Source organism: Heliangelus exortis, chromosome Z (assembly GCF_036169615.1).
Source record: "Heliangelus exortis chromosome Z, bHelExo1.hap1, whole genome shotgun sequence".
NCBI lineage: Eukaryota > Metazoa > Chordata > Aves > Apodiformes > Trochilidae > Heliangelus > Heliangelus exortis.
In genome coordinates this window covers 37,615,448-37,628,373 of record NC_092454.1, presented here as the reverse complement: position 1 = coordinate 37,628,373, position 12,926 = coordinate 37,615,448, and the positions used below count along the sequence as shown (strand labels likewise).

Here is a 12,926-nt window from a genome sequence, read left to right as displayed (position 1 = left end):
TTTTTCTCTGACTCTGAATAGCAATGAATGCTGCGAAGAGCACGAATCTGTGGAAACTAATCAAGTCTATGCCCAGGGAAGCCACGGGAACAGATGAGAAAGCCATTAAAACTTGCTGGCCTTTCTATACTTCAAAAGTTCAGGCTAAAGAAGATATGAACTAGAAATGTGTATTATTTGTAGGAGAGATTTGCGCGCTGCTTGTATAATAAACTGGAATAGACTGCTGAAGCCTTTCTGCTCTGCTTTTGCTAAACTGAAAGCTAGCAGTAATCAAGTTATACTTTATTTTTCTTACATATATAAGGTGTGTCATTGCCTATAATATAATTTCACATTATATGAACTATCTTCTTCTGAGGTAAAATTTGCAATTCCTCTGTAAACTATAATCCATGTGAAATATACTGTTGAGTAGAAGGCCTAAATGTATCTATTTCCTTTTGAAGACATACTATATCTTAACACGGCCTCTGAAAGCTCAGGACTTTTTTGTTTCTGGTGATCTTTATATCTAGAAGAACTGTCTTCCACAAATGTTATATTACAATATGGTAGATAGATACTGAGAGCTGTGGGTTGTAAAATGCACATAGGCATTATCAATACCATATAGGGCAGGAGTTTGAGGTTTCTTACAACCCAAACTGTTCTATGATATGGTTCTACAATATGACTTGCCTACTGTTAGCTACTTGGCAAGCATTTAATGTATGTGTGGGGAAAACCTTAAGAAAAATATTTTTTCTGTGTTAGAAAACACACCTCTCATTTCCTCATTGACTGTAAGAAGAGCCAAGGGGACTAGCTGAGATGTGGTGCCTAGATGATGGTATTGCTCATGTCCCATTTTTACTTCCTTTCTGAGCTTAATTTTTATGTGCTTTGTTGCTTCGTTACCTCAAATGAAAACAATGTCTAGGACAGCACTAGCACTAGGGAGAGGTACAGCATATTTTTGCCACAATACAGCCACTTCTATGGTCTTACCTACTGACAACTTTGTAGGGTTTTTTGGTTTTTTTTCCTTTTTTAAACCCTTAATTTTTTTTTTTTTTTTTTTTTGCCTTTCTTCTAAATACTTGAGAGATGAGTGTCAGGAAGATGGGGCCATTCTTTTTTCAGTGGTGCACAGTGACAGGAAGAGAGGTTACAGGCACAAACTTGAACTTGTGAAGTTCCATCCAAACATGAGGAGAAACTTCTTTGAGGGTGGCAGAATACTGGAACAGGCTGCTCAGACAGGTGATGAATTCTCCATCTCTGGAGACATTAAAAATTCGCCTGGATACCAATCTGGTCTAGGTGAACCTGCACTGGCAGGGAGGGTAGGAGTAGATGACCTCCAGAGATCTATTCCAACCCCTAACATTTTGTGCTTTCAAGTGCAAGGAATGACAGTATTAGAAGAAGGTCCTTGATGGTAGTTGTGTCATGATTGAATATTTGGTGAAGATGTACCCAGAGGAAACAGAAGAGATTTTATTATAGAAGAAAAAAATTAAATGTAACGTTTTTTTGTTTGACATTTAGCATCAGTGAAGGATTCATTCTTACTAAACCTTTAATGTCATCATGATGTACTTGTAGCTATTTGTTTCCTTGTGTAGGACACTTAATTCAGCTTTGTACGCAAACAGATTTAACAGTACTTATAATGATCCTGCAGATTGAAATAAGATATACCTGTCCATGACTTCTCTCAGTTTTCAGACAGAAGAAATCTCTGGAAATATTAAAAAAAACCAGGGGATTCAATGTAATTTGTCTTAAATGCATTATTGCTTAAGCTGAAATACACGTGGAAGGAAAGAACATCATAATGTGTTTGCAATCATTTGCTATTGGAAATGCTAAGGAAATTATTTTGCTTCAGTTTTCAATATGCTACAGATGCTGTAGTCATGATGGCCTAAGAAATTAAGCTCTGTGGGAAGAAAGTAAAGGATTTTATTAGATGCCTGTTCTTTTGTTTTGTTTTGTTTTGTTTTCTGTTCCTGAGACAAAGTTCCCTGATGAGGTTTGAAGACTTATAACCTATTTTTTCTAAACCAGAGTACTGTTGAGTGAAAAAGATATCACATTTTCCTATATACTTTCTTAGTTTTTCTTCAGTCTTAGTTAGGTGGGTTTTTTTATTATTTGTCAATCTGTTTAGTTCCATAGCTAATGCGCATCCAGTTCATTTAGAGATAATTTCTGTTAACATAAAGAATTCATGCATTCAAGCATGAACAATGGTTTTTTTTTTTATGAAAGACAAAAAGGCAATATTCTGAGAGTGGGGTAGTGCAGATTGTCAATCTACATTGGTTATCAGTCAGTGAGACAGAATCTCATGTTGAATGTCTACCTTAAAAATGGATGTTAAAACATATTTATAAATATCTGATTTCAAAAAAAAGGGGAAAATTTCACCACAAAAACCAAATCAAGAAAATATTTGTTTGATTCACAGTCATTAGAATCGAAATTCTTTTTTTGTAGGGTGATTTCTTTGTGTTACTGAGGAGGTGGCTGAGGAATATCCAGATTTTTAAGCCTAGTTTAATACTGAAGTATTTTCAGTTCGTTCATAGTTGTAGCCTTTGCTTGTACAGAAACATGCAAAAAAGCAGAAGGTAGTGCTGTGATATCTGAGATACATTTGATGCTTGTCATTTGATAAACAATCCTGTCCCTGGTGAATATTCACTTTCCCTTCTTAGTGCCCATTTCTCAGGTAGGCAGTCAGCTTGTCCAATACAGTATTTGTCATGGGAACTCACTGAGAGTAGGTAACACTGTTGTTTTATTGGCAGTAATCCTCCTTAATTTCAGCATTCAGAGAGAAAATACCCATAGTTAAAGCTCTTAGTATCTTTGAATAATAATTGGTACTATCTAATTATGTAATTAAAACTGAAAACATCTGATAAACTATGTTTAGCACCATAAGCATGCTAAAATTCCCCAAATAAATGTAAAGGATAATGCTTAAATCCTCAAATCCAATATACTCTTCTGTTCATAAAGAAAAGATGTCAGAACAATAATTTCAATCAATATTGAATTCTAACACAATTTGGGAAAGCTAGTAAACATATGGTTTTTTTGTACTGTGAAAAATATTATACGAAGTTGTCTGTCTCTTTCCTTAGAATTTGAAGTGTTTCCCTCTGCAGGGATTCCAGCTTGCTGTCTCCAGAGCAGGAGCGGTTTCTTCCTGGTATCTGAGGTACGAGTGTGGAGAAGCAAACTAAGAAAATTTCACTGGGACTATTGTATTCTTACAGGAGCACAAACAATGTCAAAATGTATTTTTAGCTCTTCAAAATATCAGTGGTAATCTTCATTAGGGAATAATAACAGAAGTCTGTATTTATCTGGGGATAATCTTGCATAATCCCCAAGGTATTGTGCATGTTGCTAGCCATGGAAATGGCATTTCCTGATGTCTGGTTCCAATCTATCTTCCCAGAATGAAGAGTAGAACCTCAGGCATTTAAGTTAGGAACTACCCAAAATAGGCAGACAAAAAGAGAATTAGAGAAGGCAAGAAAATCAGATAGTATAGATAACGATTCATTATGGATAGATGGCTGTTCTAAATAATTTCAGCTGTGAACAAATTTCTCTTCCGTCTGGGACTGGCTGTAATAGTTCTTATTCTAAATAAAAAATGTGGAAGTGCATTTACTTCTGGCCCCAGCAGAAGTCACTGTAGATCGGCTGATATTGCATTGCTCACAATGAATTTTTTTTTCTTCCTGTTCTAGTATGTTTATTTAAGTTTAAAGGCTATTTTTTTTCCCCTGGAGAAAATAACTCCTGTATTATGAGGTTTCATGCTTTAAAAATAAATTAATCAGGTTTTATTTATAGCAGAACCTTAAGAAGACTTTTTATGCTGTTTTTATTAAAATTTCTTCAGTGTATGCTGTCAGCATAAAAGTATGTACATCTGTGTTTCAAGCAAATGTGGCACATGATACCCCATAGTAAGCCCATGACTCATATAAAGATCAGAGGGAAAACATTAATTCTCCTTCTTAATTGAATGGTGAGATGTCCTATAAAAGGCTGTACAATATGTTGCATGCAAAGGAGTTAGTGAATATTGTTTTCCTCTTACATCTAGATCTTTTAAAATTGTTAACCCCTAATGTAAATTATGAAATATAAACTATCTCTTTCCTCCACACAAGCAGCTGTTCCCATGTAGCTGAAATAATGCATTCAAACAACAGTTTTCATGAAGTTCATGGGGAATGCTTTTTAGGATCCTGGTTAGCTAAATCAGTATTTAGACCTAAGAGGTTATTAGACAGCTATATAAAAAAATTAATTGCTCAAATGCTTTCTTTATTTCCTCTCATCAGTATAACATGGCCAGTTTTAGCTGAGAGGATGCCCTGTACCTAGGACTATGGCACAGTACAGGGTGTCACCTTCAACTTGTACTGTCTTTCTATGGAGCCTACTTACATCACTTTCTCTCTTGTTCTTTTTTCTTACCTTTATGTTAGCATACTCTCTTATCTTTTATATTATTTATCTGATGGTGGTGGGAAAATGCTAGACTTTGAGTTTTGGTTTTACTAAAGGCAGCAGAGAGTGAAGAGCCTTCTTCACAGCTGTCTTCACATAAGATATTCCACTGTAATTTGGGCTTTATGTTGCATAGTGTCATATATAGAGCGAAATAAGTGTGCAAAGAGGACAGAAAATGTACAGCAGAAAATGGAGCAGGATGTTGGAGAGCTATATGTACATCTTACCTACTAGTTTGTCATACTATACATATAAATAGTATCTAAATTTTTCACAGAGCACAGCTTGGAAACCAAAGAGACACAGCATAAAGATTTTCTAAACAGAGAGAAAAATATTATTTCTATCCAGAATAAGCCAGAATTTTCACAGTTGCAGGAATAAACTCATTTAGTGCTATTGTAGTGATACGAGTTTTTTACTTTTTTTCCTCATGCAAATTCAGATTCCTCTTATGACAGCAATACCAGATAGAAGATACCTTTAAAAATATAATTATCAGTGTAGCATCTATTGTAGAAATTGCAAGATTATAATGTCTACATACAATGTTCAAGGAAAAGCAGATTATTGCAAAAATTGTGTTCACTACATGTAAAGGATTTCTCTAGCAATGCTGTTACTGTTCTCACAGGCTTCTTTGCCTTCCAGACATCAGTTTGGTTTTCTGATTCACTCTGCATCACTCTTCCCTAACCACCAGAGAATGAACACAAAGCTTGAGATGCATTGGAGCTGCCTTGCTGAAGCTGTCAGAGAGCTGTAGATTTGGAAGTTGGCAAAATGCTGCAAGGTGCCCTGAGGAAAAGCACTCATCCACAGCTTTTCTTTTTAAACAGTCTCCTGTATTTCTGTCTCACAACTCTCATGCAAACAATGTCCACTGTATGGGAATTGCAGCAGAGTTTAGATCTGTGTTGTGCTCATGTGTGACCTGTGCACCTCAATAATTATGGCAGCCCTATTGCCTGCCCACTGTACCGTTAGAACCTGAAAGGGTGACTTGTGGTTTTCCTAGCATTAGGCACAGAGTCTCAGCAGAACACTGGGTGTCATGCCAGGATAGCTGATAAAATCATGCAGTGACTGCCTTGTGCTCTCTGGTGTCAACTTGTAAATATTTCATTGCCTAAAGAGATCTCCTTATCCTATGGGTAGACTCCAGCAACAGAGTATGTGGGCAGTGCAATATGCCCTGACTTCAGAAAGCAGTATCTGGGCTCTAGTTTGAGGCAGTATCAGTAACATGTCATTAAATAAAATGAAAATTCAAACTTCTCAGAGGCTGTAGGGAAAAATATGACTTCTGTTCAGCCCTATCTTACGTATTCTGTTCATGTCTAGCAAAATTTCTTACTCCTTCCAGGGGTAACTTCCCACGTTATCCAGGAGCAAAAATAATGGTAGGCTACTGTGCTTGAAACAATACATCTAATGAAGTCGTACACTTCTGTGGTCGCACAAGCAGCATAAGACATTGCAGTGACTCTGAGGTCATTGTTACTACTAGTAAATTAGTTACCCCACCCCCTACTCTTTCAAATTCCAGAAGCAAATTTTACATAGCATGGTTCCTTGGAAGCAAGGAGCACAGAGACTTGTTCTCTGGGTTGAGTTTTGCCATAATTAGGCTGTATGACTGTAGCCCAGAAAAGCCAAGAGATGTTTTCCCCAGCCCTAGCTTGGAGGTTGGTCACCCAGGCTTTGGCTTCATAAATTAGCATCTGCTCTGAATGTCGTCAGCGTAAGTGTTGGTGTCAGCTTTGACATTTCACCTAGGAGTTAACCAGTGATCAGTGTTTGTCATGAGGATTTTTTCTTGAGGTACTGAAATAATCTTTAGAAATTACATTTTATGCCAAAATAGTATCTTCTGTCCATCCTTTTAATATCCTTTTAATCATCCATGTGTTCCATCAAATTCATGAGCAGATTTTTAAAATAAAATTCGTTTTTCACAGGGCTCAACATCCTAAAACCGGCATTTCCTTTTTTATGGGTATTTGCAATGAGTTTATTCTTATCTTCAGTTTTTCAGAGTAACCCAGGTGTCTCAAGAGCTGCAAGTATGACACTGCTTAAGTCAGCCTTTTAGCCATGGCAGTCTATCTCCAAAGGAAAAGAAGTTAAACATATGAATTATTAAAAGCTTTCAGATAGATTCTTATTAAAAAATTTAAAAGAAATGAAGGCAGTCTAGACCTGGCAAAATAAGAAATGGCTTTCAAACAGAATGCCAGCTGAACTAGAAATGGCCTAGAAATACGGAAAAAATTATTTAGGTGACAGATATTCAAAGGATAGTGTTGACTTCTTCACACTTTGCTAGAACAAGGTGTGAAGAAACCAACACTCTCCCTATATGGACAAAGTCTATATAGATGTCTATCAAATACATCTGTTAAACAAATTAATTAATCACTCTTGCAGAATGAAACTGCACCTAAAACTATCTTCTGAAGTCATCTTACTTTCCTTTGTCAAAACTGAGGTCATAAAATCAATCAGTGCAATGTATTTCCCTTATAATTTTGTGGGTTGTGACATTTTTATCACAGCGTTACTAGGTATTCTGCAGGCTGCCTAAGCCCCAGAGATTAGGAGAGAAAGACAACAGAAGTACTCTGAGAATTCAGGTTAATGTTGCCATTCCCAGATTAATTGATTCCCTTCTATTTAGACACACACAAAAAAAAAAAAAAACCCAAAGCAAAACAAACAAACAAACAAAACCCCCAAAAAATAAAACAAGAAAACCACACCCCAAAGCAAGCAAACAAACAAAAAACTACCCCAAAAAACTAAAAAAGAAACCAAAGTAGGCTCTGAAGAGAATTCTACTAAATTATGATACAAATTTCTTTTCTGTTACTATGCATAAACTAAAATACAAAAAAAAAAGCTGAGTATGCTAGCGTTCCTTTGTTCTTCATTTGTGTGCAGTGTGCCAGAAGTAGGCTATGTTTTTAACAAAGAATAAAAAAGCATTGCTGTTGTACCTGTCAGATGACCAACACATAGAAGTTAAAAGTTAAAGTTCACCCAGGAAACAAAAGGAGAGTCCTGCAGATCACAGAACAAAGGTGGTTTATGCTTTGTCTCAGAGATATACCACCCGCAAGAAGCATTCCCATATTCTTCACTCTTGTCAGCTCCTTAGTAGATGCAGTCTCTGTTGCCTCCTCTGATCTGGAGGCATTTAGAAGCCAGAATCTTACTGTCAAGTTTGGATGTGAATATTCATACTTTACTGTGCTTCTTTCTTATTCTTATAAAAAAATATTTTTAGTTCTAATATATATTGTGTTAATAATGACAAATTTTACAGGTGTTTATTTTTAACAAGTCAGTGTTATGAAAATTGTTCAAGCTGACCAAGGAGAGTGAGGCCTTATGCATAGGAGTGGTGTGTTTTGCAACATGTTGCCTCTAAGTTGTAACTCCCAAAAGAAACAGAGAATAATATACAAACAATATAAGGTTGATTATTATCACGTTAACTCATCAATTCAGACAGATTTCACAAGCTGCTGACAGTCACCTGGGCAAACTGAAAATGTGCTTCCCTTCCAAACTCCAAATATAGAGGACTATGTAGTTGGAGATGCACTGAACTATGTTGCTCCTTCTAAGTCTTTTCTACTGTCTATTGAAATCAAAGGGACTAGTCCCCCAGCTCCAATAAGCTTTAGGTTTGGCCTCTGCTTGTCTTCTTTCAGGTTGGATTCTGCAATTGTGTAATAAGTTGTGGCATGTAAGGGAAGCTGCTGTAAATACTTTTTAATTACATTTCAAAAAAAAAAAAAAAAAAGAAAATAGTTTCTCCTGCAGAACTTCTTCCATAGGCCCTACCTTTAGCAAATATTGGACATAGGATACTTTGGTCTGATGATCCTTCTGTTCTGACATTCTTAATATGTGTTTGCACATCTATGCAGTCTCCACACAATCTGTAATGACCATCTGATTCTGTAGAAAAATCGCATTTTTATGTTGCCATTCTCTAAATGCAGCATGCTCCATATCATAGTGATCTCAAAAGTGTTGTAGCATCTGCAGAGTGCATGTTCACTCTGGTGTTACTTAAAGATGCCTGCTCAAGATAAGGAGTAGGAAGAGAGTGCACAATTATTTAGCCCAGTCATGTTATTTTGATACTTCAAATAGCTTCTACCAATGAACATATTGCAACATTAATTAAATGTAAATGTAAAGTCATCTTTCATATGTGACAGCAGCAGAGAATTAAGGGAAAAACAAGAAAAGTTGAGAAAAGGAAAAAAATATGCTTAATTGTGCTAGTTTTTCTGAAAGACAGGTTTGTGTTTATGTACAATATCTACTGAGAACTTAAAGAAAGAATGTGAGTAAATATTTTTACAGATATTGTATGATTTTAATTAAAAATAGGAAGACATATTCCAGTATTCCATTAATGTATTGTAGTTAATTTTTCTTAGTACACTGACAATCAGACGCCACTTACTTTCCTTCCAGAGCAATCTCATATGTGTTGCACATTCTTTTCTTTCAAATTGTTGCATTATGTTATTCACCAATATTCTAATGATAAGAAGAGAAAAGAGAGAAAACCAAGCAGCAATAGTGCAAAAACCGAAGAATGTCCAGGCAGTTTCTCAGCAAACACATCATCACCCTTGATGTACATAGTTTCTTCTGACAGGAGTATTTCTAAAATGGTGCAACCCTATTTTCTGTCTTGTAGATTTGTTTTTTTCTTTGACTATCAAGGTGTTCATCAGAACTTTTTTCTCAAATTAAGGTCAGTTCATCTGCTGTTTGTTTATTGAACAACACTTGAGCCAGAAAGCTCTAGTAGTTGTCTCTTAGATATAATCCTTTCTTAATGAGAAATTGCTTTTACATTTACTTGAACAAGTGGTTTGCGATTATGATTACTAACTTGCCAATTAAAAGAAAGGCATTTAAAGGAAATGCTAAAGTTCAAAAACAATATAAAAGAGGTTATGATTCAGAGAAGAAAAGCCTACTTAAACCTACTTTTTAAGATGTATCCATTTTCCTTAGGTTACCTTACTCTGGTGGCTATTGCACTTATGGCAGAAATTTTCTAGGCTGGCTGTTATGCAATTTGCAAACCAAATTGAATGCCACTGCCCAGAGTCTTACTGTAAGATTGTCACTTGAAATGTTTTTTTACTGCTCACAATGTTTGGTCTGCTGGCATGGGTGCTGCAATTTCCTACTGCATGTGGTTTGTAATGCAATTACTTTTCCATCACACAGTGGTAGAGAAGGAGCTGGAAAACACTGAATTCTATCTGTAGACAAAAAGTTTTAAAACTTCCTTAATTTCTGTTCTTTTAAATCAGCATACTGGTTGCTAGTTTCCTATGCTTATGTCTAGTAATTTCTAGGCTTTTTAAAGGGAAGTTTGTATAGCAGTCAAGGCTGTGTATCCTAAAATGTTCCTTTATAAAAATTATCATATCATGGCTAGGAAAATGTCAGTCCCAAGAAGAACATGGTTCTTATGTCAGTCCCAAGATCCATCCTCACCACTTGTCTATCTGACACTGTCCATTAGGCAAGACTGGCAACAAGACAACTATACAGATCCTTAGCAAGGACACTCTCCAGACTCCATCATTATGGCACAATTTTGTTCAAACCTCAATGTGATCTCTCTATGTTTAAGAGAAATAGATGGTCTTTTTCTTTCCCCCATTAATTTGTTAAATTTCTTCTGATATCCTACTGCTTTCTATGTATCTGCGATGCTCCAGGAAAAAGCATCTCACAACTAAGTACAGGTTGTGAAGAGCAGCAATTTTTTTTTGTTTTGTTTTGTTTACTTTGTACCAGATAGTTTTCTTTGATGTCTCCTAGTTCTTGTCCAGAAAAAAACAAACAAACAAACAAAACAAAAAAACCCTGAACAATTGTTTCCTGTTCACTTTTGCTATTCCATTTGAAATTTTATTCCTTTCTGTCATACCTGTTCTGCATACCTTTTTCCCAGGACAATGACTCCTTGTCAGTTTAATCACTCCTGTTTATACTTACAGTTATCAATGTTGATCAGAACTTTTCTAGTCTATATGCTGAAGGATGAAACCCCACAGAATGTTGAAGACTAAAAGTACTATGGTTTCAAATAGTAGAAAATATCATTATACTGTTAAGCTTTTTCCTTTCCTAGCATCTGGTGTATTTTGTTGGTTTTTTTTAAATCTCTGCTGAGATCTGAGATGATATTTTCAGAGCCCTATCTATTATTTGAAATCTTATTTTTAAGTAGCAACAGCTACCTCAGAGACTGTCATTAGGTATATAAAGCTAAGATTGGGGTTTACTTGTCTGCATTGCTTTGTCTGCATGAAAGTTCATAATTTTATCAGTATGTCAGTCTTGAAAGGTCTTTCTGCCTTCCTTCATGTTAGGGCATCATCTTTAATTTTGTTGCCTAATATCAAAGATCAGTAAACTTTGTTACTCAGTATTTTTGACATTTCTAGGGCATTCATGAATCAGATGAATAGCATGAGACCAAAACACACTGTGGAACATTGCTGACCTTTTCCTAGTGCAAAAACATACCCTTCATCAAACATCTTTGTTCACAGTAGTATTTAGCTGCTGATTTCCATTTAAGCTTTCCTGGTTGAGATTCTTCAGTGATTTGTAATATGAAATGTATCTCAACTTCCATCTGAAAAATCAGATAAGCCGAATAAAACCCACCTTCATATTCCCTGTGCATATTAAGTGTCCTGAAGAAATCTTGTGTTTGGAAGGAATTACTTTCCTTTAGAAGACCAGGTTGATGGTTTTACTGTGTCTGTTTCTACTGATTCTCATCCAGAGTAGCTTGTCTCACAAATGTGTGACGATTTCTGGCCTTTTCTTCCATTTTTTTTTTTTTTCCTGAAAATATTTCCAAGAATTCCAACAAGAGAAACATCCTTCTTCTGTCCATGGTGAGCACAGGTATGAAAAGTTTGTTTGCTTTCTGTTATAACCTTGTTTTCTCTGGGAGATCTTATACAGTCTGTGAGTCATATTCTGGCTTTACAAACTCAGGAAGACTTCCCCCTCTTTAATGTGCTTAAATATGCACGCATGTGTATGAACATATACACACATGTTTATACACTCTGCAAGTGCTTCTCAAAATTTCTTTTTGCTGTCTTGTGTTTTTAAGTTTCCAGAGTTTAAAAACACTTTTACTACCCTTTCTTAAACATGTCTTTGGCTTTTTTTGAGGTGTCCTTTTATTTCTAACATCCTCTTTTAACCTATAGTGCCATGCAGACTTTGTCTTCCTAAAGTCTTCTTAGACTGGTGTTCTGCATTTGACCCAAAGTGCTAGTATTTTCTGTGCTATCTTCAAAAATTGTACTCTTTTTGTTGTTCTTCATTGTTTCCTTTTAGAGTTTAATCTCTAGAGCACTGCCATAATTAATTTTACAGAAGTATGGTTAATGTTAACATTAGAATTTATCTCATTTCCAATAATTTAAAATATAAGACTAAATTAAATTTCAGGTCACAATTGGTTCCATCTACCTGGATACCAATAAATAGCACCAAGCTAGAAATAGGCAGTAGGTGAGGCAATTCAAATAGATTCAAAATTTTCCTTTTAGCACATTTCTTTTGCTCCTATTAGTGAAACATCAAATGCACGCTGGTATCTAAACATGTATTCAGTAGTATTATATTGCTGGTTAATAGATTGATCCTGAAAGACATGGGCCTTTATCAAAGAAGAGAATCATAGAAATTTTTTCTTTGAGATCATCAAGTCCAACCGTTAACTTGGCATTAGAGCCAATTCCACCACTAAGCTATGTCTGAAAGCATCACATCTAAACAATTTTTAAGTATCTTTGGGGATGGTGACTCCACCAGTTCTCTGGGCAGCCAATTCCAACAACCTTTTCAGTAAAGAAAATTTTTCTAGTATCCAGTCTAGACCTCCCTCTGAGGCCATTTTCTCTTGTCCTGTCACTTGTTACATAGGAGAAGAGACTGACCTCCCTTCAGGCAGCAGTATAGAGTGATGTTTTTTTTCTGTAATTGGTTGATCAAATGATCAAATAACTAACTTGACCAGCTGATCAAACAGACAACTTTTTCTTTAAGTATTAATCAATCCTTTTTAGTTTCATATTGTTCTTGAAGTGTGAGCTTAATGATATTCCAAAAGCAGATGAATGTTTTAGGGATATTCTATTTGGTTTCATTAAGTGTCCTAAAGGCTTAAGAATAGAAGCTACTCTGTGTGATGCCATCCTTGAAAAAGGTAAGATAAACATGGAAAAACAGTACCAAGGCAGAAGACTGGGCTCTGAAATTTGTACTAATAGCACTTATTATCATTGGCTGATACAGAAAAATTAGTCTTC

General features: G+C 35.6%; 1 protein-coding gene across 3 annotated transcripts in view; it reads left to right on the top strand.

Annotated features, from left to right (window-relative positions):
* Positions 1–12,926, top strand: part of TRPM3 (transient receptor potential cation channel subfamily M member 3) — a 352,377-nt gene that overhangs the window by 73,768 nt on the left and 265,683 nt on the right. The gene's annotated exons all lie outside the window — the stretch shown is intronic.